The following is a 19,860-nucleotide window of genomic DNA, read 5'->3' on the forward strand; positions in this document are numbered from 1 at the left end:
TTGTGTATTTGCATTTTTAAATAATCGGTGCCAAGGATGACCTTTATACGTAGGGTAAGTTCCACTTAAAATTTAGTTCTGGATCAGTAGTCCGGCCAATTTTATTTTTGATATGGTATAAATTAAAACATTTTAAAATGGTATTTGGGCCTAATAGGTTATATGGTTTTATGTTAGATAAAAAAATAACAAATACATAAACAAAAGAATCGTAACATATGTACACAATCCATCTATTCAAGCGCGTTAAAATACTACACACAAAAATTACATTCGGATGATTACCATTGAAAAATATATTATTGAGTGTAAGGGTAAATGATAATCATCAAATACAGTACAAATTTACAAAAGCTTAGACCAAGGTTTTTAAGCCTTGAAAAATACTTGAAATCGTTAATTTCAACATTTATCTGTCCAATTTGTACGCTATTGTTCCATGATTTTGTATTTTTTAAATGGTAAAGAACTAAATAGAAGTGTTAGCTTTAGTTTTATTTTAATATTTTCTGTCTTTATTCAACTACTTAAACCTAATTTGACCTAGGAAACGTAATGGACATCTACAGGAATATCTAAATATTTAATACGCGACATGAAACTTTGTGAACAATAAGGCTTTTTTGTTTTAAGGTTAAGCCCCTAAGGTTAAGGTTAAGGTTTTAAGGTGTTTAAGGCCCCACATATTACATACCAAAATGTTCGTCTAGGTGCGTAGATGTGCAAACTGGCTTTAGATTTTCGAAATATATCTTTTTAAGGGCGTGAGCTGCCCTCAAAGTTCCTTCCATAAGGATGACATTGTGATTGATTTGAATGTTATTATATTCTGAAACAGATGTCAATACATTAGTTTACAAAAAAAAAATCCCAGCTGTTTTGTTTGCTTTTGAAATGTAAACAGCTTGCATGTTTTTAAAAATAATTAGAAACCCGGCAAAGAAATGTCACCTATAGGACACGACGGGAGAAACGTTTTACATTATATTTTCGTTTAAACATGCCAAGGACCCGACGACAAAGAAATATTGCCGGGCGGACACGGAGAGTCAACATACAGCAAGCAATGCAAAACGTAAGGAGCCCAGAAAGTTGCTATAATATCCTAATTTATTATCCGTGCGAATTCGCACGGGTTCTCCTAGTTGTACCTTATTTGCCAAATCTGTGAGATTCCGTTGCTATGGTAACCAGAACAAAACCCAGGAAAACACAATTTCCTCAGTGGGAAGGCGTGTTTTGTCACATTGTGAAGCTTGCAATTGGTTAACTAGGCCTGAATAATGTGAACCTAAGCTGGGTTAGTTAAAAGACTCTCAAGAATTCTACAGAACTGCCAACTGTTACCGTCTAAGCATAAATATTTAGTTTAGTACATTCTTTTTTTAAGGTCTCTGTTATGTCAAAAGTAAAATCTACAAACATCACAGATGACCAAAGAGCAGGAGTAATAGTCACTATTTGTTAACTTGAACCTGAATTGAATCTGTAAACTCTCTCCACAAGGGCGAGTCAACTTGAGTCTACGTTCCAACTTCTGATTGTCAAGTTCCGAAAGGTAATATGCGTCACTTGACTTATTGCATTGTTTTAAAATTGTGTTCGAAAAATTTGTTTAAAATCTCCCTATGTTATGAACTTAATTTGTCAAGTCTCATTACGTACCAAAACGTTTGTTTTCATCCTACATTTATAACATTTTATAGAATCGATTACGTTAATCGATCACATTAATAAATGAACGTATTATTTCAAAAATTAATAAATAAGGGTTTCATTCATGAGCCAATTTCAGTAAGAAAACTGTTTTACAAATTGACTCGAGTCAAGACTTAAACTGAACAAAAATTCTTATAGTGATGACAAAACAAAATGAAAGAGATGACTTACAGTCTACAATAAAGTCTCCTGTAATCTATAATTTATAATTATTATTTTTCGTTAAGAAATGAGTATTATTACGTTTGTTTTGTTACTAAGAGGGATGTTACAGTTCGACCGTTACAAGACCACGAAACTTAACAAAATTATCACACCTTAAAATATACTTCATTATAAAGAAGCTACAACTACAATTTTTCTGTTATTAAAATAAATATCATCCAAACGTTTACCGAAAAAACTTGCACAGCTTATTGTTTTATGATTAAAAGAACCAAGTACATATAACGCGTTATTTGGTTCTTGAACCTAATACAGTGCACACGTTTTTATATCTTTACAAACTGTGTGAGTTGTACGAAATAACCTACTATTGAAGTACGTGAATGAATCTTGAAAAGTTGTTGTGAATCGTTAACGCTGTTTCTCCTCAAAAGATAAGTTTTGTCCAGTGTATTTCCTCCTCAAGCTACCCCAAGCACCACTTTTATCAACCATATGCCTTACGAAACCTAATGGAATGTGCCATTACACGATTTGCTGTATTGTTTTAAACTGAATATCATAAAGCTACAAATACACAAAAACACAAAACTTGTATACGAAGTATGTGTTCTTGTAGCAGTCAAAAAAATGAAACAGAACAGCTTACTTTTAATAACATACATCTTAAAGGATTGAATATTTTTGTAAAAATTGAAATAGGCAAAACAGAATATCATTAATTACTTTTGAACCTTTTATTTAGTGAGAAAGTATGTTATCTCCTTAAATAGTTATATAAATAATTAACTTAATATTGAAATAGAGACTAAACAATCAGCTAAAATAATAACAATAACGAACCTAGGTGTTTCAAAAAACCTAATTTCTCTGAAATCCTAAATAGTGTTACATATTCTAAATTCCTAAATTAACTTTATTATTGATCAACGTGTATAAAAGATCGGTTAAAGCTTTCATCTAAATAATCCCTATTCTGTATATACTCATATTGTATAAATGGGTTGTATATAAAACAGTATAAGATTAGAAACAGTCGATAGAAAAGCTGCGTTTTGCCTCAATATGACAAAAAATTCTAAAATAATTGTTTCGTAGTAAGAACATTAAGTCAAACCTAACTTTGTTCGTTAACCGTATAAAAAAAATCCATGAACATTATACAATTATAAAATAGCATTGGCCTTAAAATTGTCATATATACAATCTGTTTATAATGTAATAGCATTCAGGAACGTATTTTAGTTAATTCAAAATATAAATTGTTTTGAGTTAGAAGATGCAAAACAAGTTTTTTTATGACGTATAAACAACTATATGATTTGTTTAGCTTTATAAATAATCAAATACTTATCACCATAAACTTGTGTTTCTAATTTTTTATAGCAACCTTTAGGAAAAAGAAATTGACAATATATTTTTATGTATTTAAGAGCCAATATTCTGCTAACATGTTCCGTGGTTGGATGATTCAATATATGGGTCCCGCAGCAGTCGTTAAATTGGAGCTACTCAAACCTGTGTTTCAATAACGACTACTACTCTTACTTATTATTTTACATTTTTCCTTTTCGTACAAAAAAATTCTGTAATAAATTGTTACTTTTTGGTTTAAGGATTACATTTAAAATATATAGAAAATCTAACTTCGACCACACAGCAAACCAAAATTTGTATTTAATTAGTTTGTATTTTAATAGTACAACTTTTTAACGGATTTTTCCCCATTTGCCTACTATACTTTATTAATTTTTGTAACAAATAACAATGCGTCAATCTGACATTCCGACTGCGAGAATTTTCATTTGTCCCACATCATTTTATGAAATGTTGGCCTGATTACGTTTTACACATCACTCTTTGAAATGGTGGTTGGTTTGTACAAAGAGTGTTGAATAAACAGATCATTAGCTGTGTCCGACTGTTGATGACCTCTCTTGTGATCAACTCTAACTGAATTAAAATCTCATTTCTGATGTTAACTAATTTCTGGTTTGTTTGGGTTCTGTAAGTATTATAAAATACTTGATATTTTTACAAACAAAAATTTCTAAGATTTTTTCGTTTTGCCACTTTTACCTTCCTTCGAAATAGACAGGGTTAGGCAAAAGTCTGGAACCCCCACACGTAACTTTTTAACGCGTTGCAGTAGGAAAACCAAACTTGGCACATATTTACAACATATAAAATTGCACTTTTTCATCAAAGTTACAACTTTGACCCCGCCCCAAAAATGGGGTATTTTAGTAGGCTGCCCCAAATTTTCAAATGTAAACACCTATCATATAACCCCTCATTTTAAAGGGCTTATCAAAGGAAATTGAATGGTGCAAACTAGAGGTCAATATCGTACCCCTGATAAAATTGCAGCCATTTTAAATATTTAAGATGAGCAAGCAAGATAAAGTCTGGACACCCCCAGTTAGCTTTAAAAATTTAATATTTTAATACCGAACAAAAGGTGAATTCTCTTCTTTTATGAAGGTATGCTGAGTTTAGTTTTCCTGCTATAAACTGTTAAAAAGTTGATAGGGGATATTAAAAAATGACTGACATTTTGATTAGGGGTGCGATATTGACCTCTAATTTGCGCCATTTAATTTGTCTTGAAAAGCTCTTCAAAATGAAAGGTCACATGATAGGTGTTTACATTTGAAAATTTGGGGCTGCCCCAAAAATACTACATTTTGGGGGCCAGGTACAAGTTATAACTTTAATGAAAAAGTGCATTTTTTAATGTTGTAAACATGTGCCGAGTTTGGTTTACCCACTGCCACAATTTATAAGTTAACTGGGGGTTTCCAGACTTTATCTTGCTTGCTCATCTTAAATTAAAATGGCTGCGATTTTGATTAGGGGCGTGATATTGACCTCTGGTTTGCGTCATTCAATTTCTCTTGATTAACCCGTTAAAATAAGGGGTCACATGATAGGTGTTTACATTTGAAAATTTGGAGCTGCCCCCAAAATACCCCATTTTGGGGGCTGGGGCAACGTTGTAACTTTGATGAAAAAGTGCAATTTCTTATGTTGTAAATATCTGCCGAGTTTGGTTTTCCTACTGCAACGCGTTAAAAAGTTAACTGGGGGGTTCCAGACTTTTGCCTAACCCTGTATGTGGAATATCTGTGAATGTATGTGCAAACAGAAACTCTCTTCTAGGGTAATATCATTGACTATTGGATACAGTTGTTGTATTAAAAGTCAAAGGTAATAGTACTTACAAATAATGTGCCTTTAAAAACATTCGAATCATCTGCTCATACGATGTACTTCAAACTTAAATGAGTAAAATGAATACAAATGATTAGAATACCTACTAATTTTCGTTAATAAATGGTTTGGTTTCCATGTTGCTTATAATCTCAAAGCTAAACATCTACGTTAATTAGTAAAGTTAATAAACTCCCAAGTTAATTACTTAGCTAAACTTGGTTATGTTCTAACTTTCTTGGCATTTATGTAATCGTTACCTACTTTCGCAAAATGTTAAAAATATATTGTTACAATATTTAAGGTAAGTACACATATTTTAATGGAGACATTAACCACACACACATTACACATTACAAATAATAAATATATATTCTCTTTGTAAACAAAAATACAAATAAAAAATAGTGTTTAAGACATGAGTAAATGTCTGTAAAATGTTTATAACCGTGACGGGGTTGGAAAAAAACTTGATAACGAAAAACAAAATAATTCAAGTGCCATGTATTAATGAAGATTTCTATTACTAATATAAAGTTTACGATAGTTTTAATTTTTCCATAAAAATGACTTTGTGTCAATTAATTATGAGGGAATGGCAACAGAATTATTTTTATGTAACAGAATTTTATGAATTAGTTAGTCCGTTCGTCATTTTTATAACATTAAGTCAAGGTGTACTGAGTTAGAAATGTATGTAGGTGTATGAATTTAAAGGTTTAAGTTTGATATGATACATTTTTTTATTGTTTCATTGGTAGAAAATTACTTAACAATGAATTAACTAAAGAGTATGATAAATGTATGTAAATGGAGAAACATTATGAAACATTATTTGTATTTTTGGCAAGTTAATTGATAATTAAAACGCTCAAACCTCAACAAATTGTAAGCAAAACCAAACAATTGAAAATCAGTCTTTGAGTTGGACAGAAAGACACTTTATTTACACCATAGCCTTCTTATTCTACAATCTAATGTGAAAGAGATTAACTTAGCACTAACCGAAACGGTATAATATGGTAATACAATATTTGGTAAACTATATCTTGCCATGAGAATAACTAACAGACCACCTGAGAATAACCAAAGTAATATTCAGAATTTTTGTAAAGAACTCATATTCTAGGAGCAACGCTAACCTTTGTAATATAATAACAATGTTTATCGCATTACACCAAGCCTTTACAAAGCTGATACTTTTATCGAGGATCTTTCTGCACCTGGAAACACGTTTTAATAAACATACAGATTAAATTCCATTGTGCAAACTCTTTTAGACATTCCAGGTGTTACTATTAAGTGCTAAGCATATTTTAATGCAAGTAAATAAGTTGCTTGAAAACTAAGTGCATTCTCCGTTCCATGTCTTAGATAACTTTGATTGTGTTCAAACTTCGAGATCATCTTCTTTGGAATCAGTTCCTCACAATAGTGTGCAAACTACAAGGAACGCAGAAGCATAAAATAAATTAATTTTGAAGGAATAGTCAATGCTTACGTTCTTCAAAGTCTGAACGAACAAATTAATTCTCATCTGACTGGCAAAACCAGATGCCAAAATAGTTATAATAGATTGTATATGCCAGAGGTTAGCAAATATATTACTTAGCCAACATTGTATTGGGAAGCTGCTTTGTGATATTAATCTTCCTAGAAGCTTAGACCCTAACAGTAACATGTGAGATTATTGACTTCGAGGAAATGCTTACTAGATGAAGCCCTTGAGGCTTGTTGATTTCGCTAATAAAAAACATCAAGTCCACGATAAATGAGTTCATATTTTTTGGTGAACCCGGTTGTGTTATCATCATTTGATTCATTATTTACTAGCAGAGTACCCGTCCTTCGTAAGGGGTTGGCGTACAAGTATAAAATGCTTATTGCAGTTATACTCACGCTTTGTGTTTGCAATAGGAGAGGACACGGTTTAAGAAAATTTGGTTCTTCTAATTTACGGTATGCTAGTATAGCACATCTACCATAGCCATAATAATCTACCACTGCCCCTAAACGATAAAAAGTGAAATTATCATTTTTCACAGCTTTGTGTTGCTAGTTGGTTCAAATTAGATGTTGTCTTAAATGTAAATAAAATTAATAGTGCTGCCCTTGTTGGTAAACCTACAGCATTATAACTTTTTTAATGATCTTTAATATCATAGAACCAACTTGTGTAGTTAAAACAGCTCACAAAATTCTTTAATTCCTTTTAAATATGAATACTCATAAGGTCAACATGGGAAACTCCAGAGCTACTGGGCGGAGCCCGAATGGATTTTTGAGTTAATTATGCGATTATGTGTTAATTAGGAATGTGATCTATCATCACTCCAAATTTCAGCCCAATCCGACCAGTATTTTTCACTTTTACCTGCCACAAACATCCATACATACATCCAAACTTTTCCACTCATAATATTGGTAGGATTATAACCTGCAGTTCGAGCTTTGCCTTTATACTTATTTTTTGTCCTAATAGCAATTTTATCCTTTTCATTCCCTTTTTGATTGATTTTTTAACTGCATTTTTCAAGCTTATAGTTTGACTAACTCTTCAATAGAAAATTATGTCCATACAAATTAACATCTTAAAATCTAGTTAGCGGTTAATCGTTTGTGAGACTTTTGACTAGATTTCCTTGCAACCTCAAACAAAAATTAAACAAATCTAAAATGACTCTACAAGATAAAATATATAGTGCATTCCGGTAGTGGCTGTGTGACTATAACCCAGATGAGCATATTACTGCAACCGTCCGATCAGCAATTCTAAATGTGGAACAGGCAATGAGTTGGACAAACTACCAATGTCAATATTATAAAAAACAATCAATAAGTTACTTATACCAATCTAAAAAAAAGCTTGTGTTATTTACAATATTAACTGGTGTTTTTCCAGTTCAAACGATAAGTCGTGTCACAACGGTATAAATAATATGTATAAATGAAATAGATTGAAAAAGAATACTAGAAATTTTACTTTTCATCTTAGCCTTGGGCAAAATATATAAAGGAACACAGTTTTGTTTTCTTGTTTTTCAAGAGGTTGGCGGCCTCTTTGAACCTTGCATTTGCCCGTCCACATAGACTAACCGCCCGTGCGTGGATCGTATACAGCAAAGCAAGGTGTGAGCCGTTACAGTACAAAGGTGATCTGTACTGATATAGTATATTACGTTACTAGTCCTGAAAATAAGTGTTTACCGGACGAGTGTGGTCGTTCCCGTGCGAGACGAAGTCGAGTACGTGATTACCATACGAGTCCGGTACACACATTTTGGACAAATTACGTACGATAGTTTACGCCATACTAACAAATCTGTACAAATCCTTATATATTTCCACCAACTAAAGGACAACAAATCACTAGTCATAACCTCTAAGAGTGTTTTGGTTTATAACCATTCATTGCCACCTAAATACAGTATAATTGGTGTCCGGCAAAACTCATTGCAGTACAGTAGTACGCAATGAAACCCCATTTGGATAAGCTGGCGGCAAACAGCTGTTTTCTGGACTAAATCCTTGCGTGGGAAGTTCGTCAAAATAATGTAGTGTGGCGTAAAAATGTTTTCACCACACTATGATGTTTTTGGCTGTATTACATACGTTAATTGGTGGCTGAAAGTTACGTTTTGCTGGCCATGCCAGCTGTCGCCAATTTGGGGACCGAGCAGGTTTTTACAGGCCGGGGCCGCAAAATCAGCTGTCCGCTTACTTAATTAAATCATGAATGCGTTTTAAATACACAATCAAAATCCATAGCATTGCAATATAGAATTGTGTTATTGTCACCGTTGCCTAGCAACTATTTATTTATATTTTTGCTGATTCCTCAAATTATTTCTTCACATAACCTTAAAGTTGTAGTTGTGTTGACGATCAGTGTGCATTATTATAGTGGTGAATAGTGGTAATAGGGGTATAGTGTGGTGAAAAATAGCGTTCGTACCACGGACCGAAATGGTTTTGCAGCTCTCGATCGATTTAAGTTCTCGACTTCGTCTCGAACTTAAAAACTATCTCGAGCCGGCAAAACCTCATTTTCGGCCCTAGGTACGAAATATACTATTTCGGCAGTGACCAGGATCCGAACCCACGACATCGCTGCCTTGGGCCCGAAGTCCACGACGCTACCGACTGAGCCACCGACTAAACAGTTAATTTGCATTTTAAATCTATTTAATAGAAATAAGTATACAACGAAGAAAGATAAGGAGTTGTTTTTAATCCATCCTTAAATCCTATTTTCGAACGGTAAATGTAATAAATGTACTCGTAGAATTTCTCCAGCCATCAAGTTACGGGCTATACAAGTTACTTCCTCTTGTAAATGCTCATCCTCAACTCAAACTACAGCTATAACACACTAATTAGCTCATATTTAGGCTTAACTTTTGTTGGAAGATTGATGAACGCTCTTTTAAAGTGTAAGCTTATTCTTAAGGAGGATATTTAGACAAATTATTATTCTAAGCCCGATTGAAGTAATTACCGCCCCCCCCCCCTTTTAAGTCTACAGTAATGATATAAATTTTTCGAAACTTGAATTTTCCATTAATGGTGTTTAGAATCCGTATTATATCTTTAATATAGTTAAGATAGAGTTCCGGTTACTTAATTTAAATCAGTTTGTAAGACGATATTTAATTATGAATGGTGTTTGTTATGAATTTCATGTTGCCGTACTCTAGCATGCATGCTAAATACTGCTCTAAGCTCGCTAAGGGGATACAATTGGTGTAGCATTACTCATCCAGACTTATCCGATAAGACTTTTATCCCAAAGGTATGGGTTTCAAGCCTACTAACCACCATCATCCACAGTTCAGCACTTATTTAAAATTTATAATCATCACTACCTTTTCTATTTTAAACTCTTTGTTTCCAATATATTAGTATTACATTACTTGATTAATTACCAGCTGATGTTTAATTATTAAAACTGTTTATTTCTCAGTTCAAATGTTTCTTTCATTAAATTCATATAAACTATTTTTCAATCTATTATTTCTTTTGTTCTACCTAAAATACAGTCCACTTATTAAGTAACACACATCCACGTTGATTGAGGATACACAACCTCATTGTTTTGAACCAACCTTGAGTTAAATTGTAAGCTCAACCGCCCAAGATACCAAAGAAACCAAGGAAAATGTGCCCGTCCATTGCAAGTCTTCTTCAATAAAATCTTAGCAATTTCTGTCTTTAAGTTGTATAATCGTACCTACTTGATATGCAAAGTCTTAAATCTAAAAATTCTGAAAGAAAAATACTTAACAAATAAACATTGTGTTCAACTATTTATTTCCCTCAATATATTACTTCGCTTCGTCTGCTTAACTGCAGCAATGCGGGTTGGGATTTCCGAGCTAAGTTAAATGCGCTTTATAAACTTCCTTTGGAACTTTATATTATAGAACTTTGTACCGAGATATGTACTCTCTAATTAAGTTGATCTCTCAGCTTAGGCATTTAAGCAGATAAGCCCAACTTAAACTGTAATCAACAAGGATAAATTTTGACATAATTGTATCTTAGATAATAATTATGTTTATTGAGAATGATAAACTTAGTATTTTCGATGTTAAATTTTACAACTATATAAGCTATATATTATAAGCTTTTTATTGTTTTACTCCACATAACAACATTAGTAATTATTGCACAATACACGGCCTACTACAACATAACACTACGGAAAAAAACTAATTACGGTTAGGCTTCGCAAAATCTTTTACTTGGAAATGTATATTTAATAGTTTAGTTGTTAAATTTGTATTTATCTACGTTGATGGAATACTTACCGTATGTATTACTTTTGAGCTAAAGCTCAAAATATGTCCAAAATATATCATAATATATATAATATATAATATATATATATATATATTGTTATATTCCTTACTGCATTTGAATATGTCATATTGTCCTAACGTCTAATTGGTTTTTCTAACTTAGTTGTTAGAATAACAAATATTTTTAATGATGTAAGAGCATAGTTTCTTATGTATCATCTTCCCGAATCCAACGTTCGCAATTGCCCGTTTAGTTATAAATAGCCTACACTTATTTTAAGATTAATCAACCACGAGAACATTTCACTTTTCAAAGGAAACAAGATTCATAAAATCGAAAACCAGAAGATAAATATATTAAAATAATATTTATAAATATTAAACAGTTTGAATTATCGTTTACTTTTCCCGTTCCACATTTATTCGTCTTAATTTATCACTAAACTAGACTCTCCTACGATACAAATATAAATACAATTGCTCACTGTTTATACAGGTATAGTTTTTGCATTGGTTTACTTGTCTGCAGCTAAACCGCCAAATATGCAGACCGTAATGTATCAGCTAAACTGTCAATGTAAGCTAGGATCAACTTGTTGTAGGTCAACGTTATCACTTGAATAGATGAATTATGGAAACCCAGTGTGGTTTGTCTTTACCCAAAGAATAGTCTCCCCTAGGCTCAGTCACAGATAGTTCAACAATATAAATCCTTATTAATTTTCCTTTTGAATGGTAATAGTATATGTCCTCACTAGGGTGGAAGTGAGGAGTTTTCAACCCAAGCTCTAATTTCAAAGTGAAGTAAAACGAACGAGAGTTGAAAAGACATACCATGTGATGAACTAAATTGTTGTCATATTGCACCATTTTTTACAAACTAGGTTAGAACACGAAGATACTTTTTACGTAAAGCTAACCTCTCAAAAAGACGTCCTACTTGTTTTCAATATTGCAAATAATCAGCTGTTTATTTATTTGCCAACGGATATACACCAATTTTATTACAGTTTGAGTTGTAAATTGCTCATTATGACTAGATAACCCATAATAATAGCAATGAAAGGAATGTCAAATATAACAATAATAAGAGTAAAGTATACATGTGAAAACTTGGACAAAGATAATAATAAGTCATTCAACCATTTTGTCTATTACGATAGTGTTGGTGTACATCATCCTATCGATATATCGAACTTTTGACGAGAATGTAACAATCATCAACCAACCTAATCAATTGACACATACTTTTGACACAATCGATGTTTACAACTGTGTTTTAACAGCTGACTTTTACTCCCTAGGTAGTGAAAGAGCTATTTAGACCTGCAACACATGCATAGAAAACGGCTGTTTTTACTGCAGAACCTTTTAACGAAAAGGGTTTTAGTTACTGATCTAACAAGTTCCAAACTGTTTTTATAAGTACACATGGGAAACAAAGCTTAACTTGTCTTTACCAAAACTAATACTTTGATTTTTGAAACGAACAGTGTGTAAAGTTAGTACTAGGTTGCATCTTCATGTGTGGTTGCACAGCGCCTTTATACGTTTCAACAAATACAAGAGATTGCACCATTCATCAGGGAAAGCAATCAATCCGATCATTTCTGGAGAGTTTTCAAAATTCTCTAACTTTCTGGTGAGATATCTTAATCTATAATACGACATTAAGCTTAATTGTCATCATGGAAAGCATTTCGGTCACGAACATCCTATTATAATACAATTAGTACTCTAATTTAAGAATTTAAGACTCAGTTTAATTGTCTCTTCTTTGGCCCTTGAAGCGATGAATTATTTTATATTGGATCAGAAAAGTGCAAACATTATTATTTCACAATTAGTTTAGACGCACATGACGTTTTTTGCAGGCAGTAATAATATTAGTTTAATATCCAAATCAAGATTAGGTTAAAACAAAGTTAAAAGTCGTCTACAGCATGTAATCAATCAAATTGGATTAAACTTTATTGAAATATACTGGTTTGTTAACTACTTATAATGTACGCAGCTTGATGAAAAAGTGTTAACATTATTATATCATCAACCAAACTTCTAATAAGCTAACTTCTTCATTTCCAAATTGTATAAATATGTATAATATACAAGTAAACTATGGCAATAATCTCTTTCTCTATAAAGATAATCTTGGAATAATTAGACAGTCAGTGTTATATGGAGTTGTTTGTCCCTCTAAATAAATCAATTAGTAAACTGAGTTATATAATACGTTTAGTTTTATTATCAACACAATGTTTTAAACTTTTGGATGATTAATTAACATTCTACTTGTACAAATTTAAAGAATGATGAATCTTAACTAAATGAAATAGACATTTCATCACCCAAAGTTACTATATATATTTCTTCAAATAGCACATAGGATATAATTTAAAATAAGATATTAATTTGATAGATAATTCGGTCATTTTATTTGATATAAAAATAGAATTAAAATCTCACTATGTTCCATATTAAGTAATCTTAAAAAATACTTTAATAGCGTTGGATATAAAAACAAATTGAATGGTATGAACAAATACTGAGTTAGGTAATCGGTTTCGTGGTTGGAGAGTGAGAAGTTTGCTTTGATAGTCAAATAGCTCGGGAAAGGGTGGGCTCGTGTCCCAGTGGACTGGACAATGTTACAAGTTCAGTTGCGGATGAATGAATTCACCATCACTCAGATAGTTTCATCTTCTTTATCACATCAACCAGAGCATGTCGTTAAACTTTACTTAAACTGATATAAAAAGGTTTTAAAAATTTGATAAAAACCAATGAATAAAATAATTTGGTTACACTCGTTACTTCAGTTCAGATATATCTATCTAACGGCTTTTCTATTTTTCATTCAAATAGAAGCAGTGGATTAAAGGCATTGTCAGAATGAAATAAATTACGAATTATGTTCACATAAAACCTTCTTTAAGTACATTACGTAATTCGACATGAACTGCGATACTGGTTTAAATAGGTATTCTTTATTGTTTAACATTTCATATGAAGGATGCAAGTTCGTTGTTGATGTGTTGACCACTGATAACAAAATTACTAAATTTTGTCTCTCAACTATAAGTAGTTGTCCTTCTTACAAGTATTACTATTAGTAAAGCCCATTCATTTATGCCATAATTTTAATAAAATAATTCATTGGACCAGTTCAGGAGGGAGAAATGTGGAGATTAAGGAAAAATAAAGAGCTTAAATACACCGACCCAGATATTGTTGCAATGTTTAAACGAAGAAGGTTAAGTTGGATAGGGTATGTGCCACGAAGAGAGAAAGGAACAAGACTGTATGAAGTTTGGAGAGCTACACGAGGTAAACGTCCATTGGGAAGGCCGAAATTGAGATGGACTGACTAAAGCCCCTGTCACACGGAGCTGGTTTTCTAGCCGCTAGTAACTAGCAGCTAGAACCAGCGGAAAACCAGCATCGTGTGACTGACTCTCCAGCCGCTAGTAACACTCGCATGAGCTGGTATCTCCAGCCGCTGGAGGTTTTAAACGGTTTAATATTACAAGCGCTTGAAGAGCCACTTGCAGGTCATGTGACCACCCAGCTGTAGTCTCTAGCATCATTCCAGCTCTGTCTGACAGTATCGTGCTGGTTCTCGCAATAAGAAAAATTAATTTAAATTAATTAAACACATTTAAACTAATCAAGAATAAATTTAAACTTTCATGTTTAGAAATTGTTCATACATAGCCGTAATTTTCTCGTTGTTACGATTGCTACATCTCACATATATTAATTAAATGAATGTGTTCTTGAAAGAAAAAGTCCTTTTGTTATACGCCTACCACAACTTATTCGATTTTAATTAGTTAATTTACATGCCCGTAGTAGATACAAAATAATAGTGTTTAGGCCTATGTATTAAAAGTATATTTTTCCTTGCACTTTTTAATTTTATGATAGGTGATCATAGACAAAACATCAATTCTAATAGCAACAGAAGACATTATTTTTGTTAACTACACAGTCAGTTCCAATTACATCACCAAACTTGTAAGTTGTAGCGCTAGTTCTCCAGCTTCGTCTGACAGGACTTCTAGCGCGCTGGAGAACTAGCAACTAAAGCTGCTGGATCTCGCAGCGAGAACCAGCTGCTGGAACCAGCTCCGTGTGACAGGGGCTTTAGTATTGAACGACATCAGGACAATGGGTGCAAATGTCAACTTGGCAGAAGACAGAGAAGGGTGGAAGAGGCTGGTACACGAGGCGAAGAATCAACTGAGATTTGTGGAGCGACGACAGTAAATAAGTAAGCAGTTCATTAGATTAGATACAATGCAGACAATATGTTGCGTTTTTATTATTTTGGTTTGTGACTCTTTTAAAAATAGATATTTTTCATTATGGTATACAACGCTATATCGTTTGAGTGTCAATACAAACATTTATGACTGAAACTAATTTATGCCTTGCCTCCCAGTTTCTTAATGTGATTATTCATTTTGTGTATCCTAACTATTGTAGTATCAATAGATGAAACAGTACAAAAACTATGATTTACTCGTTCACGTTGTGTTATTGTATTGTTACAAGAAAAGATATACGTGTCTTAAATATTAACGCAATGGAACTTTTGAGACGATGTATGAGAATTAATACTTATTTATAAATATCCAGGTTACAAACTTTGTATTTTTTTATGAAAAAAACATTTACAAATATGTAAATTCAAATATGTATATCAATATGTAAATTAATGATTGTTTCGTCTATTTTGTCAGCATTCATATTTTTATACTTTCAGATTTAGTAGCTTCTAGCTGCTATGACTGTGGCAATCATGGCCTAGATAGTTAAAGATATACTCTCTTGGCTCTACACGTTGACTTTTATGGATGCTGAAGAAGGCATCCAATCTGGATGGAACAACTCTAGCCCATATTAAAAAAAAAAACAACAGACATTTTTATGAGCCACTCACAAATTGAGCTACAAGGTAAAACCTTCCTCTATTTATCCTCTATTTTTTGTTGCTGAGTTGGTTGAAGCCAAAATGAAACCTCGTTCTATAGCTTTCTATAAGTTGTACTGTTACTTTGGCTTTGCTGAAAAGTCACTACATTTCTCATAAATCATTAATCTATGTCAGCGCACTCTGTCGGGGGTAGTCTAGGTCCGTCAAAAGTTTAAGTTTATAACAAAATAAAAGTACAATTCATAGGTTATATTGGTATTTTAGGAGAAGAAACTCAGCTTACCAAATCGCCACGTTTGTCATTCCAAAACAGCGGACTATGGCCAATGTATCTGTAAATAAAGAAGGAGACATTACAAAGGTTACAATTTTCACATTTTATAAACCAAGAGTTTTATACACACATAGAATTCGATGTCTTGATAAAAACGAAGTAATTTAAAACTCGTTTGTGTCGTCTGGTGCAAACCATATGCACACCTGAGGATGATGAGGGTCGATTAAGTTTTAAAACATTTATTCTGGAAAAGACACGAATTTGAGTTAATTTAGCAGTATAAAATCTATTGCTAATGGCGTAATTGCATCTACATGCTCAAACTATGTAAATTAAAAATAGTTTTAATTTTGTGGAATATCTTTCTTCAGCTCTATCATTATGAAGTTTCATAAACGTTCTGGGTTCTCTAAATCCGATTGTTAAATTAGTTGAGAACAACTCAGATGTTAATTTAGACAAAAGAATGTATCATACTAGTTTTTTATTATTTCCACCAATATGAGCTCCTAAATTAATAAAATGATTAGGCTACAATAAAAAGTGAGGTAGGCAAAGTTTACCATTAATATTAATCGCTTAAGGTATAAAATTAATTCATAAGTTAATTGATCGTGGTTATAATTCCGTCTATCTTAGGTACCTATATCACTAAATGTATTCTAATTTACAATACAACCCCGATTATTACCATACCTGATGGTAAGTATCGTATTGGCATATAGACATACACATCTTAAACAGGTTCACACTATACACACGGGTTAAACTTTATTGCATTATAGAAGGTTTAACTAACAGTCGCACAGGTCTATAAAACATCATGCATACACTAGAGCCACGTTATAAAATCTTAACATTTTCTGAAGTAACATGGACGATTTTGGTTTACTTTTAAGAAAGAAACACTCGTTAAAGAGGTCGTTAAATCAAAAGTACCAAAGATCAGAAGATACACTGACATTCAGCTCACTACAATCTTAAAAGTTTAAATGAATTTGAAATACCGAATAACACAGAATAGAGCTGCGCGAATGAATGGAAAACCGAATAGTACAATCGCATTGGAGGCGATTCCATTCAATCTACCGCGCCAAGGTAACGTTTCCGCAGCGCAAGGGTTCAATTAATTAAGGTTTCAATAACAGACGGAAACAATGAGTTGGGAAACAATTGGGGTTGGAATAAATCACTACTACACCATTTCAGATGCTTCAACATAATATTAGTAATTTTGTATTTAAAAAATTTACATTTTACAAACGGACTTTATATTTTAGGACAGTTATTTTACCCATTTTACAGCTGGAAATAATGATCCCTCAATATAAAAACTAAGTAATGTAGGCCAAAAATTATGTCAATGCAATATATGAATCAATACGAAATTGGATTATTATCTTAAACAATAATGAATCACATTTTCATACACTACCATATATTTACAACTATATCCAAACGATATTATTTATGCTATCATATCAATACTGTATAATCATTTATTTAAAAATACTGTTTCAATCTTAAGTTTTGTAGGCCTATTTAAAAACATTTTGGAAAAATATATATCTCGTTAATTAAGGCTGCAAGTAAGATTCATTAACGGAATGCCTTTACGAAATCCGCCTTGATCACAGACTTCTTTAATCAGGACGAAATTACCCATCATTTCACTTAATGATTTAGTAACTGATTAACGTAAGCCATTAACTAAATAGAATAGTCTACCTCTATCGCTCTGAAAACTAATCTATTTATGGTTATATCTTCATACACTACTGTAACTTGGTATAGGCGTGTTTCCCCTTATATTTGTAATAATAGGCTAACTCGTTCTTATTTTTCACACTTATAGACCTCTGTGATGTATAATTTTCTTATCCCAGTTATTTTTAGTGTCTCATCTCCTGGTTCTACGGAACTGTTTAACATATTACTTCAGGCTAATCCTAGTCGTTTCTGCATTATCACATGGATAATATCCATTGCTGATTGGCGGGATTTGAACCCTGGAACGGGGGCACCGACACCCTGCGCTCTACCACTAGACCAACTCGCCCCCTTCTTAACCTAGTACAGTATCATGAAAAAGTGTCAGAGACCTTCGCAAGTTTTGCAGCACAAAGTGTTAGGTAGGTGTTCGGTCAATGTATTAAGATCCCTTGTTAGTTTGGTGCAAATTAGTATCCTTACACATTCTGTTTATCTAGGGTTTGATGTGTATTCGATCACGGAATCTGGATAGTTGTTTACCAATATATTTCTTATTGGTGAATAAATCCACAATGTTGTAATCAAAGATCTGAACCAATAACATATGTTCATAGTCATTCACGATGATACAATTGCTTTTTTTACCTTACGTCAATACGTTTCATCAATCAATACTTATAGAAACTAGTTGTTACCCACGGGCTTCACCCAAGGCCCCACTAGAAAAAGGCCATGCTGCAGGATCCATGACGTCACACTAGTGGATAGATTTCATTGATAAATTCATTGCCATCACAATTCCCATATTTTTTAGGCAAATAAACAAGCTGGTTGATTGTAAAATGTTAATGGTAAGAGTTTAGTACAACTATCCACCACTGTGACGTAGTGTTGCGCTGCCCGTGCTGCAGCATGGCCTGTTTCTTCACCCCGTTTGACTTCATAAGCATTAATAAAACTATTGATTGGTTACGTTAAGCTGAAATAAACCAAACAGAATACAGTAATACATACAAATAATCACACCTGATTTTAATAAGGTAATAAATGGAAAGAATAACAAACAAATAAGTACAGTTGAGGTATTTTTAACATTAGGTATATGGAAAGTCCTCTTTAGAACGGAATTACGACCTTAAAGGGCAATTTATGATATAATAGATAGTTTTGCGCAAAGTTTCTCGTCATGACAAACATTTTAAGTATATGGTTTATAGGGGTGTGACTCCTCTACCACCACACCCCAATTTGTTTTTGAGTATTGGGTTGTTTACTCAAAAGTTCAAGGGCACTTTGGGATTTATATATGGATTAACAGCCGATCAATTTGCATTCTACAAAATCAATAACACATAATAAATTTTCATGAAAGAAGATATTAGTAATGAATGAATTGAAAATTTCCATTTCATTAGTAAAACCAGAATCAATTAAATACAAACTAGTGGAACCCCGTCGAAATCGACAGTTAATCTTGAGGTTTAATGTAAATTCAGCTAACTGCGATAGATAGAGTGAAGTCATTAAAATCTTAGTTAAATGAAGGGAGGATAAGCATAATAATAAGTATGACGATTGTATTCCCTAAAAAAAGTGATTGATGAATTCGTTTAACACAATATTACCTACCTTTTTATCGGCTTTAGGTTGCCCAAAAGGTTTTTTAAGAGTCTTATAATTGTTTGTTTCATGTCAAGGCCACTTTCACTATATGGGAGAATGAGTTCATATAATTAGTCTATCATGTTATGGAAAGAGTGAATATGCATTACTAACAACTAATTCCATCTGCTTTAGGAAAAACATTCAGATTGTATCCTGATTTATAAGTAAATCTTCATCTATGGTCATAAAAATACAGAATTTTATCAGCATATTAAATCAGTTTTTTTTTTGTATTTGATAAAAATATCTGATTCTCCAGAAAGCAGTAACATTCTTACTTCGATCTAAGCAATTTTAATTCCTTCTCTTGCAACATCGACCCATGTATTTAATCATCCTGTTCTTACTTGATAATTCATTATCTTATG

The 19,860-nt window shown here is 32.5% G+C and overlaps 1 protein-coding gene across 1 annotated transcript in view; it reads right to left on the reverse strand.

Moving 5' to 3' along the window:
• LOC128988484 (uncharacterized) overlaps positions 1–19,860 on the reverse strand; it is a 730,054-nt gene that overhangs the window by 627,102 nt on the left and 83,092 nt on the right. Inside the window, exon 3 of the mRNA XM_054409815.1 lies at positions 16,121–16,169. The gene's annotated coding sequence lies outside the window, so the exon portion shown is untranslated. The remainder of the gene's footprint in view (positions 1–16,120; positions 16,170–19,860) is intronic.

The sequence above is a fragment of the Macrosteles quadrilineatus genome, unplaced genomic scaffold, assembly GCF_028750875.1.
Source record: "Macrosteles quadrilineatus isolate MER2022 unplaced genomic scaffold, UCM_ALF_1.0 Scaffold_3__2_contigs__length_128488019, whole genome shotgun sequence".
In the NCBI taxonomy this organism is placed as follows: Eukaryota; Metazoa; Arthropoda; class Insecta; order Hemiptera; family Cicadellidae; genus Macrosteles; species Macrosteles quadrilineatus.